Source organism: Galeopterus variegatus, unplaced genomic scaffold (assembly GCF_000696425.1).
Source record: "Galeopterus variegatus unplaced genomic scaffold, G_variegatus-3.0.2 Scaffold3633, whole genome shotgun sequence".
Classification (NCBI taxonomy): Eukaryota; Metazoa; Chordata; class Mammalia; order Dermoptera; family Cynocephalidae; genus Galeopterus; species Galeopterus variegatus.
Window position 1 is genome coordinate 85,487 of NW_007729744.1, and position 9,190 is coordinate 94,676.

General features: G+C 36.6%; 1 protein-coding gene across 1 annotated transcript in view; it reads left to right on the plus strand.

Annotated features, from left to right (window-relative positions):
• KCNK2 (potassium channel, subfamily K, member 2) overlaps nucleotides 1-9,190 on the plus strand; it is a 150,854-nt gene that overhangs the window by 41,320 nt on the left and 100,344 nt on the right. The gene's annotated exons all lie outside the window — the stretch shown is intronic.

A 9,190-nucleotide genomic window follows, 5' to 3' on the forward strand; every position in this document is an offset into this window, starting at 1 on the left:
ATTTGAATGCAATATTAACATTCTTTTCATAAAGTTCTTATGTGATATTGCCTTTTTCATTTTGTAAATTTCAACTCTGCATTTCAACTGATTGTGCCTATTATATGCTTGCCTATCATGATTACTTCAGGGTTTATTTTTTTGTATATTGTATTTTGCCAATAGCACAAATTTATGAAAAGGTAACACTGAAATATGGGGATTACAAAAGGAATGAAAATTTAGGCCCTGGATGTTTTTGCTTTTTAATCACATTGTTTGCTACAATGTTGAAAAGGGTCACGTGATGAAACATGATCTTTTTCCAGCTTAACCGTGCATATGTTCAGCACCTTCCAGGCAGCAGAATGGGTACATATAGATGTCCTCTCTGTGTTGGTTACCATTCAATGCCCAAGAACTGTCCAGAGGATCTAAATGCAGACCCCATAGTGAAAGCCATGTTTGCTCTTCTATGAGGACTGAGAAGGGTTATGGCTGTCCTGCATGTGGAAAGAGGTGGATTTAAAACATAATTTTTTAAGAAAGGGAAAGAAATTGACTCATCACCGTTATGAAGGAATTTCAGGTGGGAGAAAGTGTGCAAAAGGGAGTTCTTCCCTTCCACATAGCCTTCTGATGAGATTTTCTTTCATAGGACTGCTCTCTGGTTGTGAAGTGAATTAAGATTCTAAAAGTTTCAATTTTATTCTTGATGTCATCAATAAATTATGAAGTGTATAAAGTTTTCAAATTAGTATTTTATATCAAAGTCCTAAATAAGAGAACATGGAAAATGTATGGGCGTGCTCTTGCTTTAAATTCTTCCTTTGACAGGATTTTGTAGTGTCTTATCATATGAACACACTGTAGTGCCTCTTTGCGCTGGATCACTTGCCGGCAAAATAAATACCTTACTATGTTGATTTTTGCCTGTGTTAAGAGGTCAGGAAACTATGTTTACTTTTACATTTCCATTAGCTGGGTCAAAAGTTGTGTGGCTGTGAAAATCTGGAAAAATGGCGACATTGATTTCTAACCATAATAACAGGTTGAGTTTGGGGCTTAGACATCTTGGCCATTTCTTCTATGGAAATAACTATTTATTGTGTAAACTACTTAGAGTCTGGAAGGAAAAAAGCTCACAGACTGAGTGAGAAAGGATTCTTTCTGCCCAGTGAAAACTCAAAAGTCTAAGTTATAACTCATCATGACCACCACTAAATTATTTTGCAAGAGACTCGGTCATTATACAGACTTACTGTTGCGTTGTATGTTTATAAACAGTCTCATTTTTTGAATCACCAAATTCAGTAAGATTTGCAGAAATATACTTCAGTGCATGAAATAAGTAAATAAATAAATTGTTGTTACCAGCCTTACCCCAAATTATAGCTGTTAAGCACGGTAGCTGATCATTTAGTTTGCTTAGGTAGTGGCCTGAGAGCCTAAATCTCCTACTGTTCTATCTCCAGCTTTAGTCTTAGGTGGATTCAGTCATTCTTGGTGTTCCATATGGGAACCTTTTACTTCATGGTCTTTTACTCCTAAGGTCAAGGGCATCTCCTCTCACCTTGAGCTAGATTATGGCCCAGGGCAGGGTAAAAACTTTTGACCACTTTACATATGTGTCCATTTGAGATCCAAATCATTATTCCATAAAATTCAAAATATAATTATTAATATTGTTAATGGTAATAATTGTGTGAGCTTTGAAGTATTTTTAGCAATCATAGAAATGTAACCTTTAGTGCTACCTGCATTGTTTAGGTCATTTAGAACACAAGAGATTTTTGGAAAATCAGTCGCAGTGGATTCTACAGGGTGCCTGGTGCAGGCGGTACTTCATGGAACTGGATTGGCTGCAGTTTTTTCTATTGAAGGTTTTTCTCTTCAATTTTATCAATTTTTCTAAGAATCAATCATGGTCCTTACTATTCATTGGAAATATGCTCAAGGGAAGGTCAGTTGTACAAAATAGAATATTGAAATTTAAGACCTAAGTTTAGAGAATCTCTTCATATATCTGAACATGCTTTCCAAAATTATACCCTTCCAAAGCTTTCACAAATTCTATTCCATAGTTGCACAGACTGAAATGCATCCTTGACTATTCTTTTTCTTTTATAGTCCGCATCCAGTCCGTCACCCAATCCTGTTGGCTCTTCCTTTAAAGCAGATCCTTGCTTTAACTACTGCTCATCATTCAAGTTGGCACAGTTTTGGTTCATACGAGCAGCATCCCATGTCAACATCATTGTAGAAACCTTCTGCTCAGAACTCTTCCGTGGTTTCCAACTCAAACAGGGCAAAAGCCACAGTCCCTTGCCTGTCTCACCTAGTAAAATGCACGTTCTATGAAGTTAGGGATTTTTATCTTTTTGGGTCTTTTCTGTATCCCAAGTGCCTGACATATCATGGGTGCTTACTAATTATTTTTGCAGTTAAAAACAAATAGGCATCCCAAATGGTAGGAATAGTGCCTTATTGGGAAATACCTAACACTATATTGAAACCTGTGACAATAAATACTTAGCTCTTTCCACAGATTTCATTACCACCTTGCTTGTTCATTTATTCAACAAATAATAAATCACTATTTCACTGCTGCTGTAAAGATAAAAGGTAAATTTTTTGACCCTAAGTTGTACACAGATCAATCAGGAAGACCAGTGGGTGAATAAACACTTACAATGTGCTAGTGTGCCAGGGCTATGGGTTAAGAGCATTTAATGAAAGTGTGTGGGAGTGACGCTTCACATAGATATTGGGGTAGGTGGGTGGGTGAGGACGAAGCAAGGAATACTTCTTTTTCCTTAGTAGGTATTGTCCCAGTTGAGTCTGGAAAGAGAACTAGGAATCTGCCACGTGAATAAAGGTGGATGGGAAGCATTTTAGGCATAGGGAGCTCATGTGGAAAAGATTAGGGGTAAGAGGCAATATGGTCTGTTTGGGTATTGCCAGTTGTGCAGAATGGTTGTTTGGGGCTGCAGAGATTCATACTCAGGATTACGTATGTCAGTAAGTCCACGTGGGTAGCTCCTGTTGCATCACTGCTTCTTCTGCCACTGCCCAGAATATAGAGGAAGGAAGGACAGTCCCTGCTTGAAATCTCATTTGGGAGATAAAATTTACACATATGAAATAACTGACAAATAACAAGAATAACTATTGTATAATCAAATGTTACATGCAACAATGGCTATAGAGAATTGAGAAAAAAGGAAAACACATGGGCTGAAACTGAGAGATCAGGCTTAAGTGGAGAAGTTTAATTTGAACTAGCTTTGAAGAAAACGTTTTAGTTTAGACTGACAGAGGGGAAAAAGCCTCCCAGTCTGTGGCATGACTAAGCAAAAATCCAAAGAGAGGAATGATTTATTTGGGAGATAGCAAGGTAAGTATTTGAGCAGACCAGAGGAATTGTTTAAAGGAGTAGTAGGAAATATTACTGAATACAGTTGAGTATCATTTTATTTGGGGGACCTACTATAATAATAAGAACAAGGATTTTTTTGGAAAGTGAAGTAAAAGATGCGTCTGTCAGGAAGAGGTTAAATGAAAACTGACAGTTCAGCTGAGAGAGCAATTAGGAGGTCATTGCAGTGGCCAGAGAAGAGGAATGTGAGTATCGACTGAGATGATTGGAGTTGATGTTGAAGGTTGAGAGTCAGACAAAATGTTGACATAATTAGATGCAACAATCCATGAACAGAGAAGAGTCAAAATGCTGAAAGTAAAGTGAATATTTAGGCAGCAGGCATGGAATTCATAAATAGTGCTAGTGGATCCTACTAAGAGAAAGAAGTAGAAATAATGGCCAAGATTTTAAATGTTGTGTTATTTTAGGGAGCTTCATTTTAGTAGTTCCCCACCAACCCCCCATTTTTGTTTGTTTGTTTGTTCGTTCTTTAATTCAGCCAGACTAGAAATCTAAGGTAGATAGGCTCCCTCCTAGAGCTTGCATTGGGGTTGAAGAGACCAACAGCCAATCAGTTCATTAAAACCAGGGCCATGAATGACTGCAATAAATGCTACAAAAGAAGCTCATGTGCAGTGATAGCATAGATGGTGGAGCCGGAGAGGGGAGAGGGAGGTGTTCTAAGGAGGCCGATTCAAGAACTCTGTGAGGAGGGACATTTAAGCCGAAACCTGCAGGATGAAAGGAAATCAGCTCTGTAAAAAAAGTGAAACATGAGTTCAGGCAGAGGGCACAGCAATGGCAAAGATCCTGCGTGGTACAGACTTGGGCATGTTCTAGGAATACAGATGAGGCCGTGTGGCAGAGCCTGGAAGGTGGCAGAGCCTGGAAGACGGCAGGAAGGGGAGCAGGAGAAAGAAGTGAGGTTAGCAAGGTAACTGGGAGCAGGAGCTTGTGGGACTCAGCAGGTCACAGTGACATTCCAAATTCAGTGGGAAGTCTCTGAAAGACTTAAGCAGAAGAGGAGTATGATGTGACACTGGCTGACATACAGAGAACAAAAGCTGAAGCAGGAAGACCAATGAGGAGTGTGGTATGACACAGAATTATATGTGGTCTTTGTCCCAGGTTCTTGGCCCAGAGCTTCTAAAATCCTTGAAATTTTCGGAGTGATGGAAATGTCTTTTGTTATGTGTAATGAGCCCCTTTCAACCCTATGTGAGTTTATGCTAGTGAGGTGACTGCTGGTGGGCTTCTAAATAGCCTCAAAAGGGGAACTGATAGCCAGAGGAACCAGCCAGGGGGTCAGGGGGTTGGAACTTTCTGCCCCACTCCCAGGTCTCCAGGAAGGGAAGAGTGGCCAGAGGTTGAGTTCAATCTTCAATCGTGCCTACGTAATGATGCCTCCCTAAAAACCCCTCAGTGATTGGGTTTGGAGAGCTTCTGGGTTGGTGATTACACTGGGGTGGTGGGAAGGAGGTGTGGCGGGGGCATGGAACATGGAAGCTTCCTGCTCCCCCATGGCTCTCTACCTACCCTATGCATTTCTTCCATTTGGCTGTTCCTAATTGCATCCTTTATATTAAACCAGTATTTGTATGTAAAGTGCTTTCCTGAGTTCCGTGAATCCTTCTAGGGAGTTATCCAATCTGAGGAGGGGTTATGGGAGTCCTCGAATTTGTAGTTGGCCTGGTAGCTGTTTGGGCATCCTGGGCATGGCATCTGCTGCTGGGGTCTGACTTGGGGACAGCCCTGTGGGACTGAGTCCTTAACCTGTACACCTGGGCCTCCACAGTACTGAGCTGAATTGTTGGACACCCAACTGGTGTCAGAGGAAGAACCTAACAATGACATTATTGTATTAATTCATATGACAGAAGATGTTGACTTGAACTAAGGCGGGAGCAGTGAGAAGGGTGAAAAGTGGACAGATATGTGATTTAAAGAAAGTTCACAGATGGAGATATACTTATCTAAAGAATAGTGCCTTAGGGGGTTAGCGTTGTAAATTTTAAGCTGTTTTAAAGGCAATAAATCAGTGAAACTCTATAAAATGAAGTTGGCAGAAATGATGTAATGGACTATTCTATTTCAAGGTCAGTTGAAAAATTAGGAAAAAAAGATTAGAATGAAATGTAAAATGATTTTATTACCTAAAGGCATTAAAATTGTGGTTAGTAGTTGTAATATTAATATTATATATAATTATCACATAATATATTAATATATTGTTAATATTAATATAATTAATAATACATTATATAATATATTATTATATAAATATATTACACAACGTATATTAATATAACATAATATTGATATATATTAACATCGTATTTATATATTATATATCACATTAATATATAAGTGTTATATAATAAATATACTAGAATACTTGGCAGAAATGATGTAATGGACTATTCTATTTCAAGGTCAGTTGAAAAATTAGGAAAAAAAAGATTAGAATGAAATGTAAAATGATTTTATTACCTAAAGGCATTAAAATTGTGGTTAGTAGTTGTAATATTAATATGATATATAATTATCACATAATATATTAATATATTGTTAATATTAATATAATTAATAATACATTATATAATATATTATTATGTAAATATATTACACAACGTATATTAATATAACATAATATTGATATATATTAACATCGTATTTATATATTATATATCACATTAATATATAATTGTTATATAATAAATATACTAGAATACATTATATGGATTAATTTAACATATATTATATTAATTATAATTGTATATTGATGTATAATAATAATATGTTACTATATTTATAATTAAAATAATGAAATTTTCCCCCACAGAAAGTAAACTAGGATGCCAGGGTTGAGATTTACTTAAGTTTGTCACTCAATCATTATGATCTCTGAGTGTCGGAACACAAATAACAAGAACGTCATTATAGTATACAGCAATTTTAAGATCCCAAAGCATTCTTGTAAAGTCTTAATGGAAAACATTTCCTTGGGCTAACATTTCTCATATCTACAAAGAACTCTTATTTTCTACCACTTGAGTGTACAGATTGAATCTGACCATGCAGTTTCTATGGGTTTTTTTTGTATTTTTGTTTCTATATTTTGAACTAACCACCAGGGCCTTTGATTTGCTTTTACCTAGATTGAATTGCTAAAGCCGTTATGATAACGATCACAGATTTACCACAGAGTAAGACCCATGTGGCCCACCCTGGCCAATAAGAGTGCTACTTCCCTGGTTATAGCAGCTGGTTCAGTGACCCAAATGATTTATGACTCATATGGGGCAAAAGTCAATCCTGAGGCTTTTGCTCAAGCTTTTTATTCAGTTATTCATGCAAAAAAATATTTATTGAAAGTCTACTATTAAAGTCTAAAAACACTTATTGAAAGTCCAGACACTATTCAAGGCATGGGAGATTTGTTATAAATAAAAAAAACAAAACAAAACAAAAACCAGGAAAAAAAAAATTAAAGGTTTGGAGTATCCTTAACAAGCACTTCCATGTAAACAGAAGTTCATTTTGGATTATTTAGAGAGTATATTGACAACTGTAAAGCTTTTTTGCTTGTTTTTAGCAGGGAACCTAATAACTTTCTGTTGGATGTGATAGAAAAGTATAACTTAATAGGGTGAGGAAAAGACGACAAAAGCCACTACCTGAACTCGGAAATGAATGGACATGAATCAGTGGTGTAAAATTTGACAGTAAGCCTTTTGTCAGGGCATAATGTCATTTCAGCTTTGGGGTGTTGGGTGCTCACTTACTAATTTAGTACACTCATAGCTCTGTGACATTTCACTAATGTCTTGGATGTTCTCAGAGAACTGTGTATTGGATTTTGGAAGCCCATTTTTGAAGGAAAGTTAAGGTTCTTTCAGGCAGCTTAAAAGGCAAGTAATCTTGCGAGGTGACTTCCAGTTCTGACTCTACAATCTCACTACATTTTTCTTTATTCTAGTTTGTTAAAATGGATGAGTATTTTTCCAAAATATGAAAGTCTGGTATTGTGTAATAGAAATACACAGGGTGAAATTAAATTGTTTTAGGTCTTTGATTCTCTGTTACTCTTCCCATCAACTTAAATTAATGAATATAAACCCCATCTCGGGATGTTAACATGTTTCTGCCACTTGAAATCTTCATGTCAGCTTATTTATTTTGTAAGTTAAAATGCATTTCTCAGAGAAAACGTCTTACGAATGGTAAAGTTTGTAGTGTGTAGGTAGCTAAGTTTGTAGAGTGCCTAATGTGATAAGCAGTAAAGCTGAATCATTGCATAAATTGTATTGTAGACTCCAAAGCAATAATGAAATAGATTAGTCATCTTCCCTTCTCATTGCGTATGTATGTTAGTTACATCAGGCAAGAAGAACAGCTAAGTACTCAGAATCCTGTGACGGTTGAAAAGGGATTTAGGAACATTAGAGATATAATCTTCCCAGGAGTTAGGCAGACTTTTTTTTTTTTTTGTAATAGGAGAACACAGGCAACATAGTATACATCTAACAGAAGTTCCAGCAAAAGGAGGGCTGACCACTAGTATCAGCGTCATGGTCATCCATCACTTCGGTGTACTTAAGTCAGAAATTACTTGTATTCTGAAACAAAATACACTTTCATGTATTTCTGCTTATTTTTTAAAAGTTTGCAATAACGTATTTTTAATCTTCTGGAAAGTAATCACTGTCAAATATTATGATCTTGAAATTGCCCCAAAATTGGAAACAAGGAATTGTCATGAAGTTCATGCCCTGAATAAATGCAGATTCTATTTTTTCTCTTGTCTTCTCCCCCTTTCCAACTTTTGAAATGCAGTGCTATTTTCCTAGATTACAGATTTTACAAAGCATCTGACTTAGCACCAGATATGCAAGTATTGCCCTGAATGCGATTAAAACTAGATTTTTTCTCTTGTCTTCTCCCCCTTTCCAACTTTTGAAATGCAGTGCTATTTTCCTAGATTATAGATTTTACAAAGCATCTGACTTAGCACCAGATATGCAAGTATTGCCATGAATGCGATTAAAACTAGGTGAGATGATTATCAGACAAATACTTTTTGTAAGTGTCTCAAATGTTTCATTTGATAAGGAAGGAATGTAATAACATTTGTCCAGGCCTGTCTACTTTTAGCTAGTAATTATGCTACATATTTGTTCTCTTCCCAATTCTATTTTTTTTTTTAGACTTGTGCAATCTTATTCTTGGAAAATTGGCATTGTTATTTATGTGGTACGATAAATATTGCCTGATGTTTACAAAAGAAGTACCTGTGCCAAATAAGGTTCATGTTTAAGTTTTGTGGTTTATGCGCACAGTAAGCGCAATGCAGAAATGACTAATTCTAAATGGAAAGGGATTCCATGCAGCTAGCTCTTGGTTCCAACATTGCAGTGGAGGAATAGTGAATAATATGAACTGCTGAAAGTCACAGGTCATCAGAAAATACACATTAATTACTAACCTTAAACCTCTTACCTTTCCAACGTTATTTTTTAAAACAAACACAAGTGGCCAAATTTAGCTGATGTGTCACACCTCTCCCTGTAGGCTTAGATTTCCCTTTTTGAAGACACTAGCAAAGAGTGAAATTCCTGAAGGCGAGCAGCAAGAGAAGAAAAAGGGAAAGAATGGGTGTAAAGAAACACACACACACACACAATGCTCTCTCCCACTATGCTCTCACCACATAATACAGAGCAATTCTGGTCCCAATGCATGGGTTTTTTTCCTCACACACCAAGCAGTTTTCCAGCAGAAACTAACAGG